At 39.8% G+C, this 20,258-nt stretch overlaps 1 protein-coding gene across 2 annotated transcripts in view; it reads left to right on the top strand.

Moving 5' to 3' along the window:
• The window catches only part of msi2b (musashi RNA-binding protein 2b), a 192,579-nt gene that overhangs the window by 145,841 nt on the left and 26,480 nt on the right, over positions 1 to 20,258 (top strand). Inside the window, exon 14 of one of the 2 annotated variants that reach the window (XM_077566491.1) lies at positions 3,721 to 3,798. The exons of the other annotated variant lie outside the window; for it this stretch is intronic. The gene's annotated coding sequence lies outside the window, so the exon portion shown is untranslated. Of the gene's footprint in view, positions 1 to 3,720; positions 3,799 to 20,258 lie in introns of those variants that run through there. 2 annotated transcript variants of the gene reach the window in all.

Genomic DNA, 20,258 nt, shown 5'->3' with positions numbered 1-20,258 from the left:
ACCAGAACTATAAAAAGATCTCCAGCTGAGCTAGCCATGAGCCATCAAAACAAAAGCCTTTGAGGCAATAGTTTGTAATGTAAATTTGAATCCTGTTCAGGCAACTTAAAGTGAGAAAAACAACTCAAGCAGTTGTAAATTAAGATACTGCAGCGGAGGACTTTTAGGGTCAGGAAGAGAAGAAAATCTTTTTTTTTAAAACAACCCCATTAATCTATTGCAGGTCACAAATCTTCCAAATATCTGCCATCTCAACTAGTAAAAGAAACGAGTTATAATCAGAAAAACAAAACAAAATCCCTACTTTAAACCAACCAAAAAGTATTCTTAAAATGCTACCTAACCTCACCTCTTCTACAGAGTAGTGGGGGCTTGTAAAAACACAGCAGGGAACTTTGCAGATCATGACCCAATTAAAAATCAGTGCTGCGACCTAAATCAAAAATTAAAAATTTAACCAGCAAATTCGCCGTAAGTGTTCCATATCTGAGTCCACTCTGAGAAGCCAAAGTTATAAACGAGAAATGGGAAAAAAAATAGAAGGCCAAATTCAACAAGCATCAAACAACGGAAAATATAGTATTACAGATTAAAAAAAAATGTATACTACCCTAATTCACATAAGCTGTTCTCAATTTACGAAACTGCGTTGCTATAGATCACATCTTCCCTTCTGACATAGTACAGAGTGCAAATGTCTACAAACAGAATACAACATACGACCTCAGGCACCAAACTCAGATGATTCCAGAGCTTTGAGTCCACAACTGGAGTTCATATTCCTTCCTGTCCTTGTCGATAGCAGTTCATGCAGGGCAAAGTTCAAAGCGGGCACTGGGCTTTGTGTACTGGAGTTCTCAGGAAAAGTTCATCATGGCAGAATCGATGATAATCCTGTCTGCTCAAAAAGTTGCTGGACATTATGCTCAAACAATGCATAAGAGTCATTGAACAGTCACAGGACGAGCGGATTTACAGTGTACCATCCTTTTCGCAGTCCGTGTGGTCACTCCCCCCCCCCCCCCCCCAGTCCAGTCTGAACATCAAGCAGAATGCTGTCCATTCCATTTCCAGCACTTTTTGGTTGAGTCACCCAAGTGAAACACCTTTCAGTCAAAGATTGAACCTGCCCGAAACACTTATACACTCAGAACAGACAGAGGGAGATGGGATCATAGCAAGAGATAGGATTGCTTGTTATAATTAAAAAATAATAATTTTCTCAAAAAATATGTATTTTGTAGTTTTATTTAAATTTGTTCACTACACTATAGCAAGTAGTATTACTTTATTTACGCATATGTCTACCATAGACTTCTTCTTCTTTACATGTTACCTCAAATTTAAGCTTAACATGTGACAGCTGTCAGTCACCCTGGCCACATGGATGGAAGTCCTTTTGAATTTCAGGGCTCCTCAGACTTCTAGAATGGGACTCAGATAAGGACAAAGGTTAAATAATTTTCACACCTACGAATAAGTTATCAGAGATACAGGGGAAATATAAAAATCAAAAATGAAAAGTCTATTTCAATTAAAATTTGGTTTTATTACTTATTCAACTATATTAAAATTTGGTTTTATTACTCATTCAACTATAAAAAACACAGATCTGATTTTAAAAATAATATGATAGTGGCCTGTAGTTAACACCTAGACCTCTATATCCTTCCGCATAACAGGAACAATTTGATTTTAACAGATTAGCATTAGAAGACCCCTGCTATTCACACACACAACAGACTACAAGTCTCCCAAATGGAGACAATGGGAGAGAGCTTGTAAACAAACAACTAAACCAATATTTTCAAATAAAGTTGCGGATGGTGATTTTTCATGTATTAAAATGTCAGGTACTGGGGAACAATTGGGAAAACTAAATCACACCACTCACTGCATTTCAGCAAAAGATGTGGGTCGTAAATTACAGCCTCAATCCAGGGCGGACATATGGTGGTGGTGTGGGGACAGCCGGATATTTGATAAGTTACCTCTGAATATGAAGGGATATTGTGCTCTCATCACCCTCCTTCTGCCAGTAGATATTTTCCCTACATCGGTTGATAACCTTCTACAAATTGTTAATACTTGTCAACCAAATTTTTCTCATTCTTTTCAGAGGGCCAAAAGATCCACTTGGCAGGATCAAAATGTTCCCACATACATAGATGCGATTGGGGTACCACGTGGGGTCCCAGATGAGTATAAGATTGCTGACCAGGTGGCTTCAGGTTTTGAATCTTTGATTTGCTGGTGGTGTACCATTAACAAAAATGTAGATAGGATTAATTATGTACATTACAATGTTCAAAGACTAGGAAATTGGACTCAATCTGGTTTTGAGGCTGTACACGGCCAGTTGTCTGCCACATCTTTAATGGCTTTTCAGAATCGTATCGCCCTTGATATGTTACTTGCAGAAAGGGGTGGTGTTTGTTCAATGTTCGGAGAACAATGTTGTACTTTTATTCCTAATAATACTGCACCGGATGGAAGTTTAACCATTGCAATTGAGGGGCTCCGAACACTTAATAAAAAAATGAAAGAGCAGTCCGGTATCGATACGTCAATTTGGGATACCTGGATGGATGCTTTTGGAAGATATAAAAATTTGGTTTCATCAATTCTAATTTCTGTGTCTGTATTTGCAGATTTTTTAACTACTTGTGGATGCCGCTGTGTACCGTGTATCAGATCTTTGTGCCAAAGACTTATTACCACAGCTATTGAAAAACAAGATGTTCAAAACAAGTCGTCTTATATGATGGTAGAATCAGTAAATTTTAAAGCTATGACCGCGGTTGCGACATCCGATGATGATCCCGCTGGAATTTTTTTCTAGACTATTTTTAAGGGATTAAATGTCTGGTTTTGAATTTATATTTGTTCAATTGAGGGACTGAAGACATTTAACATTTTCAATTAATATTTTTACTGTTTATGAATTTACTTATAAGTATATAGATTCCATATAACGTGTAGTTAAAAAAGTTCAACTGTGATAATGTTGTTGTGAAATATATTGGAACTTTTACTCCCTTCCAGTTCTCATGAAGATAAGAAAGAATGTGGAAGTTCTCATGGAGATAAAAATGTGTGTGCCTTAAAGGGAGGCAAGTTCTCATGCCATTACTCATTATGTCGTAAAAACTGAAGGTCCAAGATCAATACCTGTCTACATCATATTTCCGGGCTGGTAGGAGAGCTGGAGTAAACATGTCGGTATATCACATATCTGCTTATTATAATTACTAACCCTTTGTCCAGCCTGTGAGTGGGAGAGGAAGCTTCTTCATGGATAAAAAGAGTGGGTGTTTTCATATTCGATACACTCGAGGCTTAACATCACCTTTGAATGTAAGCATTTCTCCTGTGTCTTTAAGAGCTCTTAAATAAATATTTGCAAAGAAAGCTTCTTCAGAGATCTCAATGCAATTATTTTGAACACGCAAAGATTACACTTAATATAGTAATCAAATAAAACCTTCAGTGTATGTAAACTTTTTATCACAACTGTTCATTGGAGTTTCAGTGGATTATTTGTGTGTGTGTGTGGGGGGGGGGGTGTAGTGTAAGCAGTGTGATCATTGTAAATATTTTGGTGTTGCAAAAAAAATTTGTACAGTTTTGAAGCATTTTTTGGCATCGTTTGAATTTTTAGACATTTTATTGTAAATAATTGTAAGAACGCTAAGGAAACTCCCGTGGAAACTTGTACAGGAGGATTCACCGAATCCACAGGAGGAGCCGGGAGTTGGCAGCAAGGCACAACAGGAGGCAGGGGGGTGTCGCCATTTCAAACACAGTAAGTAATAGAGCTTGTGCACACTGCATATTTATTCATCTCTTCTTCTTTTTTTTAGATAGAAACGCAAGTGTTTATTTTAGATACGTTTTATCTAATTGTATGATATATCTTTATATTTTCAGAGATACTAGAGAGGAAAGTGCATCCACCATTGCCAACACATAGGGACGGAGGCAGAGCCATAGCCGAGGAAGTGGTGATGTTGATGCTACTGGTGAGGCCAATGCTGCTGCTGATGCTTCTGGAAAAGCCTGGAAAACTGAATCCGACCCTGATCCTGTCAACCCTCACCGACCAAGATTTATCACCAAATGTGTGCCTGGTGTCCATCCCCATCTCACCATTGCCACCCATATTCCACATGACATTATCACTCTTTTCTTTGACTCTGAGGTGTTCCAACTCTGGTGTGCAAACACAAACAAAAATGCACACAAAGAATTAGGTGATGAAAAGAAGTTTGCCTGGACTGACATTACTCTAGATGAGCTTGCAAAGTACCTGGGCCTGCTCCTTTTTATGGCTGTGTGCAAGTTCCCATGAATGTCAGACTTTTGTAGGGGGGAAAAAAATAAAATAATTTTCCGTGTACGGTCTTTGGCTTCGGCAATGTCTAGAGACAGATTCAGATCCATCGCCTCATATTTGCATGTGAGTGATCTAGAGGAGAATGTGAGGAATGAGCAGAGGAGGGGGACAGAGGCCTATGACCCCCTGCAGAAGTTCAGACCTCTCTTGGACACTATCTGAACCCGCTGCAAGACCATCTACCATCCAAAGCAGCACATCTCTGTGGATGAGAACATGGTCGCCACAAAGGCAAGGCTGACATTGAAACAGTACATGAAAGCCAAGCAGACCAAGTGGGGGATAAAAAAAATTGTGTTGGCTGATGCGAATGGCTACACTGTGGATTTCAAACCGTAGACAGGGATAAGACAGCTTTAGGGAAGGGGCTTTCATTTGACATGATGGTCGTACTGGTGAACAAAGACTTTCTGAGGAGTGGCTCTCCTGTTTCGTCACCTTGGCCAACAGGTTCTTAGGGCCTGCGGGACTTATCGACAGGGCAGAGTTGGTGTCCCAAAAACTCTGGAGATTGCCCTGGACTGAAAATCCAAAAGACGCTTCATTAGGTGGATCAGTGATGGTGACTTTTTGTTTGTGAAATAGATGGGCACCAGAGAGGTTTCTATCACCACAATTGTCCATCCTGCATACACAGGGGAAACTGTTCCGCGGTGGCAGAAAACAAATGATGGCCAGTCAGAGGGTCCCTGTCTCCAAACCCACAGCTGTCACTGAGTACAATAAGTAGGGGAGAGTGGGGTAAGTAGTGGCATTTTTTACTTAATGTCTTTTACGCAAGGGGATTACAGTAATGCCTCCAACTAAAATATGTTAAAATAATTTAGGGTGTTGTGCATCCATAGGAGCAATCACTTTTGATCTTCAATAAACTGTTTGAGAAATATAGCTTTAGAAAAAAAAGTTTTGTGGCACAACTTGCCCCTAATGTGGGGTAGGTTGTGCCATTAGTCAGAATTCAGTGGGGTAAAGTGTGCCATTGATAACTGAAGTAAAAAAAAAAAAGATCATTTTAATTTCACAAACAATCCTATATAAAAGGAAGACAAATGCTTTCAGAGGCCTTTTCTTCTTTCAATTTGTTTTCTTTTCTTGTTCAGCCTGTTTGTCTTCTCTGCGAGCCTTCTCCAACTCCATCTTCTCAGGTTCTCATGATTTGTACCTGTACAAAAAAAAATTTTGTACCTGTACTGAAAGTGTAAATTTGTATCTGTAAAAGTTGTGATTTGTACTTGTAGAAATGACAACTTGTAGTCAAAGAAGTCGCCACTAGGAGTTACAAGTGTTTTTTCTGCTGTTTTCCAGTGACGTGAGTTTTGCACCAAATATCCCGCTACGAATGGAGCAAAACTGATTTGTACTTGTAGAGCGCCTTGATTTGTACTCGTAAAGAAGAGGGCGGGCTCTGGAGGATTTGGGCAGGCTAAAGCTCAACCTCATTGATTGAGCGAACGACACTGGGTTGAACTCAAATGACGCCCATGCACAAACAGAGTAGCCACCGGCCCACACCCGTTTACGCGTCATTTTGGAAGAAGAGGACGTCCCAGCGTGAAAATTTCAACATGGTTTAATATACAAACACCGTGTGGAACAGCTTAAACGTTGGTTGACATGCAGAGCACTCCAAGTGGGCAGAAAGAAAGAAGTTTTAGTATGAAGGTAAGATTTATTGTACGAACATAGCTTGTATTCCTGTGCTAGCTAGCTAGCTCATCTCATGTTGTTGTCACGAAAACTGAACACATTGAAGTCACGATTTTTATTTCATGATTTGAAGCCTACCAGTGTAAACATACGACCAATAGCTTGTACCTGTAAAAAAATAATAATCTAAAAAAAATACCTCATAAACAGCTGCTTAGTGCTTATATATGAAAATTACTATAGAGCTACAGAACCCTATTGAATGTTTTACAAGATAACCTAAACCTATAACCAAAAGTGGACAGTACTCAGCTACTTTTATTTGACTAACATTATATTCAAGTATTTTACTCTTACTGTCATAATAAAATGAAAACAAAACGTTTTTACTGCGAGTGGATCTTTAAGCCGCTATAGGTAATTTAACCTCAACCCTTTATCCTCTGTATTTAATCATTTTATTTTAAATATTACAATTTCTTGATAAATGTCAGTATTTTTGCAATGTATGCTTTGCAAACAGTTACAAAAAAAAAAGAAAGGCTCTTACACTCTTCGTTTACTCATCACTCACAGTACTCAAATATTTGTGCAAGTATTTTTTCTGCGCTTTTAATTTCTACTTGAGTTAAATTTTCCAATGTAACATTACTCTTATTTAAATATTGGCTATTCTGATTTTGAAATGCTAGTTTATCTGTATCACTAAAATGTGAGCAGTGTCACTGTCACTTAGCTACTTTAACAAAAGTAACTAGGTCAAATGTTAGTTTATTTATTTTTAATTAAATGAGAATCTCATAAGTTTCAAAATCTTGCTCAAAAGGTGGAGACAACTGCTGCAGACACTGCTGAAGCATCAGTGAAAAGGATGACCCACTCCATCAGCAAGCAGCCAAGAGACAGGAGATGACAACTGGGGATGCAGAAACGGCTCTTCTGGACATCAAATAAAACATTTCAAAATGATGCACAATCTTGTTTATTGAATGATACATGTTGTTATTTGATCTGACTATTTCAAATAACTCTCAATATGGATTAAATTGTACTCCTTTAACATTTCAAACTCAAAATTGGAAGACATTTAGAAAGCATAATTTTTTCACTTTCCCAAAGGTGATTGCAGTGAAATTCTCTCAGAACAGTAACCAGTGAATCAAGGATTCTCATTTGCTGGACTTCACAGCCACTTTGAAGCAGGTTTGATGTCACTCAGTAAGAGTAAAATACTTGAATATAATGTTAGTCAAATAAAAGTAGCTGAGAACTGTCCACTTTTGGTTATAGGTTTAGGTTATCTTGTAAAACATTCAATAGGGTTCTGTAGCTCTATAGTAATTTTCACATCTAAGCACTAAGCAGCTGTTTATGAGGTATTTTTTTTAGATTATTATTTTTTTACAGGTACAAGCTATTGGTCGTATGTTTACACTGGTAGGCTTCAAGAAGGTGTGGGTCTGATCCCCCACAAGACCACAATTCCTCCAACATTTATCACTAACCCCACGCTTAAACATAAAGCACTTTAATGGGGTCCTAAAGAATCTTATTTTAGCTTTCCAGTCCTTCCACATTTGACACCCCACCCCCATATGACAATCAGAGCAAAAATCTTCCCAGGAATCATCATCCAAGGTCACATTCAATTCGAGTTCCCACTGTTTTTTATGTGTTGTGTATTATCTAACATATCCATTAGTAATTTCTAATACATCAAAGACACTTGTTTTTTCATTACACTTTTCAATTGACTGAAATGTTTTTCTAATATGAACCCAATCATGATGTTTCATTATATAATTTCTAATTTGTAGATACCTATAATGATCCCTTGACGTTAGATTCAATTTGCTATATATTTGGGCAAAGCTTTTAATCATGTTTCCTTTAAATAACTGACTCAATGTTCTGAGGTTATTTTCGGCCCATCTATCAAAGCCATTCTGTCATTTGTAATGCAAAAGCACCACAAAAATATAGAAAATGTTAATATCATCATCTTGGTAAAGCACTACATCAAAGGGGATACATTTTTTATGAATTCCAACATGCCCTAAGGGTGAAATTACAGGATGAACCTAAAATGCAATATAGCTAACTTTAAAGCGATACAAGACTTTTTACTCATTTTCCTGTATTGGCTTAGGCATTCTGTACAATGAGTAAAAGTGCAATATCTCTGGCATGTTCGCCATGGGGCGTAATAATTCCTCATGAGTGTCTTTGTTGTCATTAGCGGCCATATCATATTTGCATGTTTTCCGCACGTGGCACGTGACACGTGACGATGATCACGTGATTATCCAAAATGGCCGATACTTAATGCAAAGATATTCATAAAAAGTGCCATAAAATCATAATCGCTCAACATAAATTAAACTTTTTTTTTTCCAGGTAAGAGTTTAAATTAACCATTTCACAAAATAGCTGGTTAGTTTTTCATAAGTTTTGCATTACTTTAACTTTAACTTGAACTTAATTGCACTACAATGTTTGAATGGCCAACTGTTCAATGTTTCAGAACTTTTGGCAAAGCTTGCTGTTCTCTAACAAACAATTGAAGGCCAAAATTCATAATAGGTTTCCGACGTTAACTAATCAGACAAACAAGATGTCCTTTGAGGGAAGTCACAGAGTGAGCTGGTTGCAGTACAGAGAGGAACAAGAAGAGGCATATAGACCACGTTTGGGTGCCGCCCCTTGCTAGAGGACAGAGAATCAATGCGAGTGAATTAGAAAACATCAGTGTGACCTACAAAATAGGTCAAACAGTTGATAAATCAGTGGTCAATGCTATGGTGAACTTGTGCGCGGCCTACGGATGCTGTAATCGCTCAAAGAGAGATTAGATAATTTTTCTGGCTACCGGCAGTGATTCTAAACCAGGCGGAAGACAGTAAGGAGTTGAGTGAAAGTACGGTGGCTAGTGAAGTGAATCTTCTGTTTCAATTTAATTATAACTGTTTAGATTTGGACATAACTGCTTTAATTTACTCAGTAGAGCTGGGTGAGAATTTAAATGATGTGAGGGGGCTTCCTCTGTTCACACATTCCTGAGCCATTTTGTCTGGGGTGAAGCAAATGTGTTAATTAGATTCCTTTGTGTTTACAACCGGTTGACCAGCTGTCGGAGTGGAGCCAGGTTATCTGATCTTCTGTTTTCCATATCAAATGTTTATCTGTGACTGTTTGAGAGGGAGGGGGCTTGGGGCAGCAGAGGGAGGGGCGCGGCGCGGCTGAGGATTTGGAGGAAGCGGAAGGGGCTTTTTGGAATGACTGGAGTATAATGGCGATTGCACGTGGGAGGAGCGACACATACATGGGGAATCAAAATGGCTTTTGGCTGTCCCTTCTGTGTCTCACAAGCTTCTGAAATAAATCCTTCGAAGGAAACCTGATTCACCGATCTCATTGTCTGATTCTGAAAATCAACATTACGAACACGCGGAAAACAAGGAACGTTTTTCAAACACTAGCGAACCTACACCGGGACTGCTTTGCACTCACATTAAGTACGGGGATATGCTCAGATCATTTTATATCAGGTAGTTTTTATCTTTTTCACAGTGGGTCATAACATTAACCTCTGATTGAAAATTCCAGGCAGACGTGATAAATGTGCCATATTATATTTAGTAACACAATCATTCATCTATTTTTTTTGCACAAGTATTCAAGTAATTTTGAACAAAAAGTTAATGAGTTAAACACGATTATCACAACACTTTAACTCAGGCTTGATCTCAGCTGAGGAATCTGTTGCAAACATGCGGTCCCTTTTTTAGCAGCTAGCAAGTGTTGACATTTAACTGTTTCAATTTATATTTTAACTGTTTTGAATTTAGTTATACATGTGTAGATATAGATATTACTATGTTAATTCAATTATTAGATGTATAAGGATGTGATAATGATTTCTTTAAACTTTGTTTGAACACTGTTTTCTCTTTTTCCATGAGAAAGGAATGTGTTAAAAGATTTCTGTTGATTTACATACATTTTTATTTAGTCTTTCAATTCACGGGTCTGTTTTAGTGGGCAAAGCTCCGATAGCAACTGCGCATGCGTTCCCATTTGTTTCATAGCGTCATCCCGTTCTGGCTTAACGGAAGCTCATTTGGGTCAAACCATTTTGTTACGCGCTCGAATAGAGCTTTTACAATTTCTATTAATTATTGATTCCGGTATTTTATAACTTATTATATTATATTATATTATATTATATTATATTATATTATATTATATTATATTATATTATATTATATTATATTATATTATATTATATTATATTGTAGTTAAGTCGTATTAACATTTATAAATGAAGTGACGTCTCACTTATAAGAGAATTAGTCAACAACATATCTCATCGCGGTCCCTTTAAGAATAACCGTGACGTCAGATTTTTGTACATACAGACATACAGACATGATGTCACTTTTACGACATACCAAAACATATAAAAATCCAGATAACTGTTTTTCCTTCAGCTGAACAGTCTTGTCTAAGAATCTTAATAATCAATTATCCAAAGACCTAGCGATTGATCTCAAAGCGGCGTATCAAATCTGCTTATGTCAATCTGACCTCCATAAGTTGAGCAAATATATCTTGTCTAAGAATATTAATATCCAATTATTCAAAAGACCTAGCGATTGATCTTAAAGCGGCGTATTAAATCCGTTTTATGTCAATCTGACTTCCATAAGTTGAGCAAATATATCTTGTCACGATTACATAACAGCAGCCGTACTCTCTGCTATGTCTATCCGCTGACTTTCTTTTATTCAAGGATCATTTCTAATTACCCAAGAATCTATTGTTTTTTAAAAAACAAAATGTTTCCAAAAACTGACTTCCTCTCAACTTAAACACATATACATAGACTTTAAATCAATTATCTACGTATCAATCATTTGTAAAAACAAAATGCTTCTCAAACTGACTTCCTCTCAACTTAAACAACTTAAACACATATACATAGACTTTAAATCAATTATCTACATATCTATCGTTTGTAAAAACAAAATGCTTCTCAAACTGACTTCCTCATGCAATTGCACTCAATTCAACGTGACAGCATCTCCGCAAATAGTGCTACGTCACCACATGTGGATACTTCAAATACCGTGGTAAAATCCAAAATCTGGGACCTCGCGTCCAACCAAACGACTTCAAAATTTATCACTATTTTTCTTACATAAATTCCATCTTCAATATAATTTTGCAAGACGAATTTACTAGCCGCAGCATTCTCAAACAGACAGAATTCCTAAAACGTGGATAAAGTGTCCACTTACCGTGATTAATGTGGCCGGGGAATTCTATCCGTCTTTGAACGCCCCACTCGCAAAACGTCGTTCTTAGTCGGGGTGCACCATTTTGAAGAGGAATAAAATTATTTTGTCCTCTTTGCGTGTTCCAAAAATTTGAAGACAGATTTAATGTAAGAAAAAACACCTTTGCAAGATGATTTATTAAAAAACAGAGATCTCTGGACATCGTGACAGGCTCCAAACATCACATAACAGGTGGAATTTCAGAGTGCCGAATGTGTCTCTTCCGCGTGTAAAATGGCTTCTTATAGTTAAACAGACCACCTCTCTTTCATTTGTAGACAAAACATACTCTCTTGGTACTTTTCCGTGAGCGATGGCGAAAACAGAGTCAGGGGTGTGTGTTCGAAGCAGATTCTGTTCTCAAGGACCAAATGTGTTTTCCCACAGAGAAGGAACTTCTAGACCAAATAATATGTCCCAGTTTAAGGTCAAATTATACTGAGTTCAACACTACTTGCTTTACACATCTATAAAACATTTCAACATGGTTAATATAAAGAATTAAGATGTTAATAATGTATAACAATGGTTAATATATGGAAATAAAGAATTTAAATGTTACTAATATCTAACACAGGTCATCAGAAGGTAAACTCTAAATCTCCAAGGATTAAGCCTGTCAACATTAATTCTCCAAAGTTTGGAAGTAACTCTGACAGAAACTTGTATCTGTTTTATATCACAAACTCTGCTAGGATTCAAAGGAAGGCGGGGACAAGCTACACAATGTAAAACCTTTACTATAAAGATGCTGAACATTCACTATTAAATACACACACTTGGAACATGGATCATTTTCTTGAGTGAGCCTAATTCTGTGTCTTTTAGAAACTTCTAAAATAAAAACTTGCAAGAACTTTTTCCTCGATCTCATTTATGATTTATTTGAACACGCAAAAGATACAAAAATACATGTAATCTTACAAATTGGTGACCCCGGACGTTTCAGGCGTTTTCAAGCTGTGGCGTTCACGGACAAATGGAATTTCTGGCGCCATATTAATTGAACGGTAAGTGGAGACGTTTATCCACGTAGAGAAATTCTGTCTGAACAAAGTCTGTTTGGGATCGCTACAGCTGGTTTTCATCTTCTAAATTGTATATGAGATCTGAGTGAACAAGTATTAGTGGAGTTTGAAGTCATTTTTTGTTACGGAGGGACGCTTAGTCCTTGATTTTAGATTTTATTACGACATTGAACTATACGTACGTGGTGACGGTTGTTTTTTACGGAAGTACCGTCACGGTTGGATTTTGCGCAGCTGAACTAAAACAGCATTAAGAGGAACAGGTTGAAGCGAGCGGCTTTGTTGTTTTTGTTGTTTATTGTTGGTTTTGTTGAGTTTAGCCGCTCGCGAAGTAATCGGTAGATCCGGATGTATTTATTTTTTGACGAAGGCCCGTTGTATTTAATAAGTGAGTCTGTGCACTTCGGAGATATTTTATGTTCGTCTGTAGTTATTTTTTATTTTTTGGGGGAGTAATGAGCAACGTTGCTGAATAATTTTGACTTATTGAATCGTGGTACCACAAGTGAGACGTCACTGACTTGATAAATATTAAATACGACTTATAATTATGAATATAATTAATATACAGTATGGAGGATATTTTTGACCGTGACACCGAGTGGTTTGACCTGGATGTACTTCCGGTTGATACTCGGAACATGTTGTTGGTTGCACAGGTCGCAAGCGCTTCGGAGGTCGCGATAGGCGCGTTGCCTGCAAGACGGAGAAATAAATTGAAGATTTTTTTAAATGACTGGATGCGCATTTGTTCTGAAAAAGGATGGTTCCCGCCGTTACAATCTACGGTATGTCTAATATCATTGATGAGATCGGTTGAACTTGTTTGTGCGAAGAAACGGCAAGCGCTGGATAAACAGCTGAAAGGGGCATCTATATTTTCTTCGAATGGGAGAAGGGTCAGACAACACTTAAAAAAAGTGGATCAAATGATGGTTAATGCTAGAATGTTAGCTTTGGGTAGCTCTGTGAAAGTCGCTCGGATGGCGGTGTTAACTGATTTTGAGAACAAAGAGACTGATGCTAAGCTATCAGCCCCGCCGGCGTATGCGGATGTTCGCACGGGAGATAGACATGACCCTATAAACCCGTTTACTGAATCACCATATAGTACGGCTATTCAGATGCTGCAAAATTTGCAGGCACCTGTTTGGACTGTGAATAGTGGTAATCTCGATGTTGACTGGAATTGTGCCAATCTTGATATAAAGCAATCGCGCGACTCTGTTTTACAGGCCGCGGATGCGTTAGCTGCGGGCGTAAACGTCTCAGTGAAACAATTAGCACAGAAATTGGATGACGTGTTAGCTATTAGAGATGATAGCAGGAAAAATTTAACCAGGCGAGTGCTTTCGGTTTGGAATTGACTAGACATGCGGAAGTTCCACAGTTAGCTCGTAGTAAATGGCGTTCCATTCTTACTTGCTTTGAAAAAGCTGCAGAAGACGAATTGATGGAACAAAACCGTGTATTGAAGGCTGAACGGGATGAATTTGTTTAGACAACGTGACCATGATATGACTGGTGAAGCTTCTAATGCATTGACTAACAGTTATCAAATTGAAGACATACAGAGGAAGCTAGCCTATCTGACATGTGCCGTCGAGGCTGGTTCAAGACCACGTGACATTAGTATGACTGAAAGACCACCAGACAGTACTCCTAAACAGCCGGTGACTCGCTCTAAAGTGGGTTTACAAGCACCTATGTTTGTCTGTCTGACTGTACGCTCACCGCGAATGGCATTTCGCTGGTTGGATTCAAGGGAGAACAAACTGTTCTGAATTTGACAAATCCTCTACGTACGCAATGCTTCTCACAGACATTTTTACATGAATTTGTATATGCTCCAAACTGTCCCGTGAATCTTATGGGAAGGGGCCGTCTCATAAAAACTGCACCATTGATCCAGTGCGGGCCGGACGGACTCATGCTTCAGTTCCCAGATGGACATACTAATTACTGCGCTGGTGCCTCTGCCTCAAACGTATGCCCTCAGTTTCCAGTGGTACCTCAACACGCCATGACATGCGCCACTGCGGACATCTACTGGGCAAGGATTGACACTGATTCCTCCAGCTGGCGGGATGCTGAGACTTTTTGGAAAAATTGGTCTCCTTGGGTTCGTAATTTGAGATCATACAATATGGTATCTGATTGTCTGCATTGCGCACTCTATTATGACAGAAAAGGTGATGAGATATACAGTGAGGCCTTCAATACTGTTGTTGACAACACTTGGGAGTTGCGTGTAGGTGATCTGTTCGCAGGTAAGTAATTAAATAATTTCCGCTTCCGGTCACGTTGGCGCAGCACGTCTGCGACATGGGCTCCGTGAAAAAGCTGCAGTTCTTCTAACCTTTTCCGTATTTAACTTTTAATTTGTAACTTTTTTAAATTATGAGCCACTTGCTCAATCTGTCCGCGAGTTACAGCACACGTCGGGGCTCCGAATGGAGCCTAATCTACTCATGGCGTGTGTAACAAAAGAACAAAGGAACGACATGGCTTTGTTGTCCTACATCAGAGACGCGCTCTGGGCCTTCCGCTCAACAGGCGACACACCACCCCCCGACCTGCCGGAGGAGAATCGGCGAGCAGACCCGGGGAAACGCCGCCGGAGGAGAGGACAGCGAGGTGGAGCACGCCAAAGGCTCCGGAGGAGAGGATTCAGACCAGCGCTGCCGTCCTTGCTGCTCGGCAATGTGAGGTCCTTAAAGAGCAAGCTGGATGAGCTGAGGAGCCTCACTTCAGCCTGCCGCGAGCACCGGGACGCCTGCGCCATGGTGTTCACAGAGATATGGCTCCACAGCGACATCCCAGACTCTTTGTGTGAGATCGTGGGATTCTCACTCATTCGCGCCGACAGGACTGAGGCGTCGGGAAAAAGCAGAGGTGGGGGCGTCTGTATTTACACTAACGACAACTGGTGTCGGAATTACGCGGTGCGGCAGACCACCTGCACCCCCGACGTGGAGCTTCTCTGCTTGAGTCTGAGGCCGGGTTACCTGCCAAGTTTGGAAACATTTTCCTCTGCGCTGTGTACGTTCTGCCCAGCGGGAACGCCGCCAGCGCCGCCGCCTTCATCTCCGACTGCGTTCAACAACAACTGCGACGGTGCCCGGATGCCCCGGTTTTCATCTTAGGAGACCTCAACCACTGCAAATTGGAGCTGTCCCGGGTTTTCATCAGTATGTAAAATGTGGAACAAGGGGAGACAGAGTCCTGGACAAATGCTTTGGGAACGTGAAGAATGCATATGTGAGTAGAGCCCGCCCCCCCCCCCCCTCTCCAACTCAGACCACAACACAATTCACCTCATCCCAACCTACAAAACAGCTCTCAAACGCAGCAAACCACAGAGAAAGACTGTTAAAATCTGGTCTCATGACAGCATTGAGACCCTTAAAGGATGTTTCCTATGCACGGAGTGGAATACCTTTCATGGGCTGGATGTGGATGTGGATACTGCTGATGTAAGCTGACTATATTCAATTCTGTGTGGACAACGTCATACCAACAAAGGAAATAACTGTTTACCCCAACAACAAACCGTATATTACTAAAGAGGTTAAAGACTGTATTAACCGCAAAAAAAGGGCATTTAAGAACCAGGACAGAGCCCAGCTCAAACTGGTTAAAAAAGAACAGTACGTACATCACATAGTACAGTGCAGTACGTAACCAGCCAAGCATTTACTATGACAGGGGGACGACAGAGAAAGATTGAATCAGTCTTGACACAACCTCACATTTTGTTTATACATGAGGGGGTTAACATGGCAGACGGCATGCTGGAGGGACAACCCCATTGCTGCACTCAGCGAATTCTGGAAGACAACTCACTGAGAAATGACCTTTACGACATCCCACTAGACAACCCAGACTTGACGTTATTTACGGACGGCTGGTGTTTCAAGGGCAATAAAGGACTCCAATCAGGTTTTGCTGTAACACAGATGAATGGAACAACTTTTGACCTAAAAGTGGCAGAGAGACTTACAGGGCCCCAGTCAGCTCAACGAGCAGAAATAGTGGCTGTGACAACTGCATTAAAATTAGCAAAAGATAAGACTGTGAACATTTACACTGACTCTGCGTATTGAAAGATATTATAACATTTTTAATACCTAATTTCATATATCAACTATTGTTACGAAATATTTTGTGTCCTGTGCAGAGCAGATGGTGTTGATTTCGGTATAATCTGACCTTAAACTGGGTCATACTATTTAGTCTAAAAAAGTTCCTTCTCAGCGCTTTGTGCGAAAACACATTTCGGTCTTGAAAACAAAATTTGCTTTGAAATAACACACACACACACTCTTTACTTTCTTCATCAGTCACGGCCACCGTAAATTTGGTTCAACTTGTTTGTGAGATTTTGTTATGGGGAAAAATAGAACCTTCAACTATATAACATATTCAGTCCCGAACACACACCCAAATCTGACCTTGTTTACGCCATCTGCTCACGGAAAAGTACCAGAGAGTATGTTTAGTCTATAAATGAAAAGGAGGAGGTCTTTTTAACTATAAGAAGCTATTGTACACGTAGAAGAGTACATTTGACGCTCTGAAATCCCACGTTTTTAAGTGATGTAATCGGAAGCTGTTATCTGTCCAGAGATTCGCTGTTTTTTATTAAATCATTTTTGCAAAGGTGTATTTTTCTTACATTAAATCTATCTTTATTTTTGGAACACGCAAAGAGGACAAAATTCCATTATTCCTCTTCAGTATGCGCATGTGGTTGTGCATACAGCCATCAAAGAATGGCAAAGAAATGACTTCATGACTGCTTCAGGGACACCTATCAAACACCATCAAGACATTTTTGATTTGAAAGACGCCTTGCTACTGCCCAAAGCAGTAGCTGTGATAAAATGTAAAGGACATTCCAAAAATAATGATTTTGTGTCAGTAGGAAATGATTCTGCAGACAATGCTGCAAAACAAGCAGCGGGCCACAACCCAACACTTCAATTGACGGTGAGCGAAGGTGAATTGGGAGACGGACAAGAAATAACTTCGGAAACAATCAAGCTGTGGCAGGAGAAAGCCAGTCCGGAGGAAAAGAGTGTTTGGCTGTCAAGAGATGCTCAAAAAGTTGGGGCAGGTATATGGCGGGGAGAAGGTAAATATATCCCGTCACAGAAACAATTAAAAATTCTAATTTCTGAAGCCCATGGAATATGCCATGTTGGTGTACACGAAACACTAAGCAACTGGTGGCATCCTTATATGAGACAAATTGTTGAGTGATTGAGTGAACTGCAGGATTGCAGTGTTGGTAATAAATTCAACAGTATGCCTACATCTAAACCTCCTCCTGGCACTCACGATCCGGAAGTGACTGCTCCAGGACAAGTAATTTCAATGGATTTTACTGATATGATAAAGCCAGTGGAAGGTTACCGATATTTATTGGTAATAGTGGATTCCTTTTCCGGGTGGCCGGAAGCATATCACTGCAAATCTGAAACAGCAGAGGTCCTGGTAAAACATTTGATTAATCATTACATACCATCACATGGGTTTCCCAGAAAAAATTAGATCAGACAATGGAACCCATTTCAGACATTTACAGGAAGTAGAAAAAGCATTGGGGCTAAAACATACATTTGGTTCTGTATACCATCCTCAATCTCAAGGACAAGCTGAACGAATGAATAGAAATATCAATGAAAAATTGGCCAAAGCACGGGCCTCATCAAAATTGAACTGGCTACAAGCTCTTCCTATTGCATTGATGAATGTGCGAATGTCACTAAACTCAGCTAAAGGCCGGACTCCGTTTGAAGGTCACACAAACAGACCATTTCTGGCTCCTAATGTTCCGCTGGGAGAGTCGCAAATTGCAGGACCTGCAGTACTTAAACAGATAATATCTACGTTCTCCAAGCTAACAAATAAACAACAAGATGTTCCTTCAGAAATAAATAATTGTGAATATGTGTGGTTAAAAGTCACTAAACGAAAATGGTGTGCTCCTAGGTGGACTGGACCACACAAAGTCACGGAGAGAACGTCTTGTGCAGTGCGCTTGCATAAGAAGTTGGACACGTGGTACCACCTGTCATCCACGAGGCCCGCTGGATCTGGTTCGACGCCCCCACCAGTGGGAGCCATCTGACAGATTCAACTGGAAAACTACGCCTGCTCCCAGTATCCAGCTGCCTGCTCGCGGAGGATGTCGTTCAATGGAGATTGAGTCAAGTGTCCTTTTCCGGGCAGCATTATTCCACAATTGAGTCACATTTTGGGAAGATAATCCCAGTGACCAATCCTTGGATCTCTGGCAGTTGCCCAGGGTTCTGAAAGAAGCTGACAACGGCCCTTTCAAAAAAAAAAAAAAAACTGACAAACACCCTTGTCATTCAACAAAGAACTTCATCACGAGATGGCTTCAAAGCGGGAACACGCCACCAGCTGCTACATTGCGACAATTTTGCTCATATTGATTATGTCATTCTGGTACTTATGGAAGCCCCTAGATGCAAATTTGAATGTAACTACAACACATCGTGTTAAGCGAGATAGTAAATCCCCACACATTCCCTGGATCATATCCTGGACGTATAATAACTCAATTGCTGTGACAGTTGCCCCAAACACGAACACCTCTGTTAAGATTCCCATTAAATCTTTGAAGGAATTTAAGAGAGGGAGACAAACAAAGGGAAGTCTTTGGGTTAAGTACTGGTGGTATTTGACAGGACATGTTTCACGACTAGACTGGAGTGCTTTTATAACCACCCAAAGCGGACGATACTGGCCACCGGGATCAAGCGTGGAGGCAATTTTCTTTAGCAAAAGGGTAACGCTACGTAAAATGGGAGGTCAACTCGATTTGACTTTTGCTTTGCAAAATATGCGGCCACCTAATGTAACTCTAAATAATACCTCCTGTTTCGGGCTATTATTATGGGCATGGTTCTCCGGAGCTGATCCCTATTTTCCAATTTTAGTTTGTGTAGATAAAACTATGAGTAAGTTAGAACAACCAAAAATGACTAAATACACGATGGAGACTGGGGTAGAAGCTGTTAGTGTACCAATTGATGGTGTAGTTGAGTGGTTTCGTGCTACAACAGGATTGTCCGGCGGCAGTAATAATTGGCTACTGCTGGCGAACGAAGCAGCGCGTGCCTCTGGCGAAAACTGTGTAGTATGCGTGGGACCACGACCTTTATTGCGAGTGATCCCTGCTAAAATAGAGGATCAATGTGTAATGGAACTTATGAATAAAACTGTCCCCAATTTTAAATGCTCTAAATGGGATAAGGTGTATCCACTCGTAAATTGGCAGACCACTAAACCAATATTTTCAAATAAAGTTGCGGATGGTAATTTTTCATGTATTAAAATGACAGGTACTAGATGTGGGACGAAAGTTCCAACCTCAGTCTAGGCCTGACATTTGGTGGTGGTGTGGTGATAATCGAATATTTGATAAATTACCAATTAATATGAAAGGATATTGTGCTCTCATCACCCTCCTTCTGCCAGTACAAGTTTTCCCCACATCTGTTGATAACCTTTTACAAATGATTGATACTTGGGACCAAAATCTTCTCCTTCTTTTCAGAGAATCAAACGATCTTCTTGGCAAGAGCAAAATGTCCCCACATACATAGATGTAATTGGGGCTCCGAGAGGGGTCCCGGATGAGTACAAATTGGCTGATCAAATAGCCTCAGGATTTGAATCTCTAATTTGCTGGTGGTGTACCATTAACAAAAACGTAGATAGAATTAATTAGGTACATTATAATGTCCAAAGGCTAGGAAATTGGACTCAATCTGGTTTTGAGGCAGTACATGGCCAGTTAGCTGCCACATCTTT

This window comes from Vanacampus margaritifer, chromosome 5 (genome assembly GCF_051991255.1).
Source record: "Vanacampus margaritifer isolate UIUO_Vmar chromosome 5, RoL_Vmar_1.0, whole genome shotgun sequence".
Lineage (NCBI taxonomy): Eukaryota > Metazoa > Chordata > Actinopteri > Syngnathiformes > Syngnathidae > Vanacampus > Vanacampus margaritifer.
This window is presented reverse-complemented; position numbering and strand designations above follow the sequence as displayed.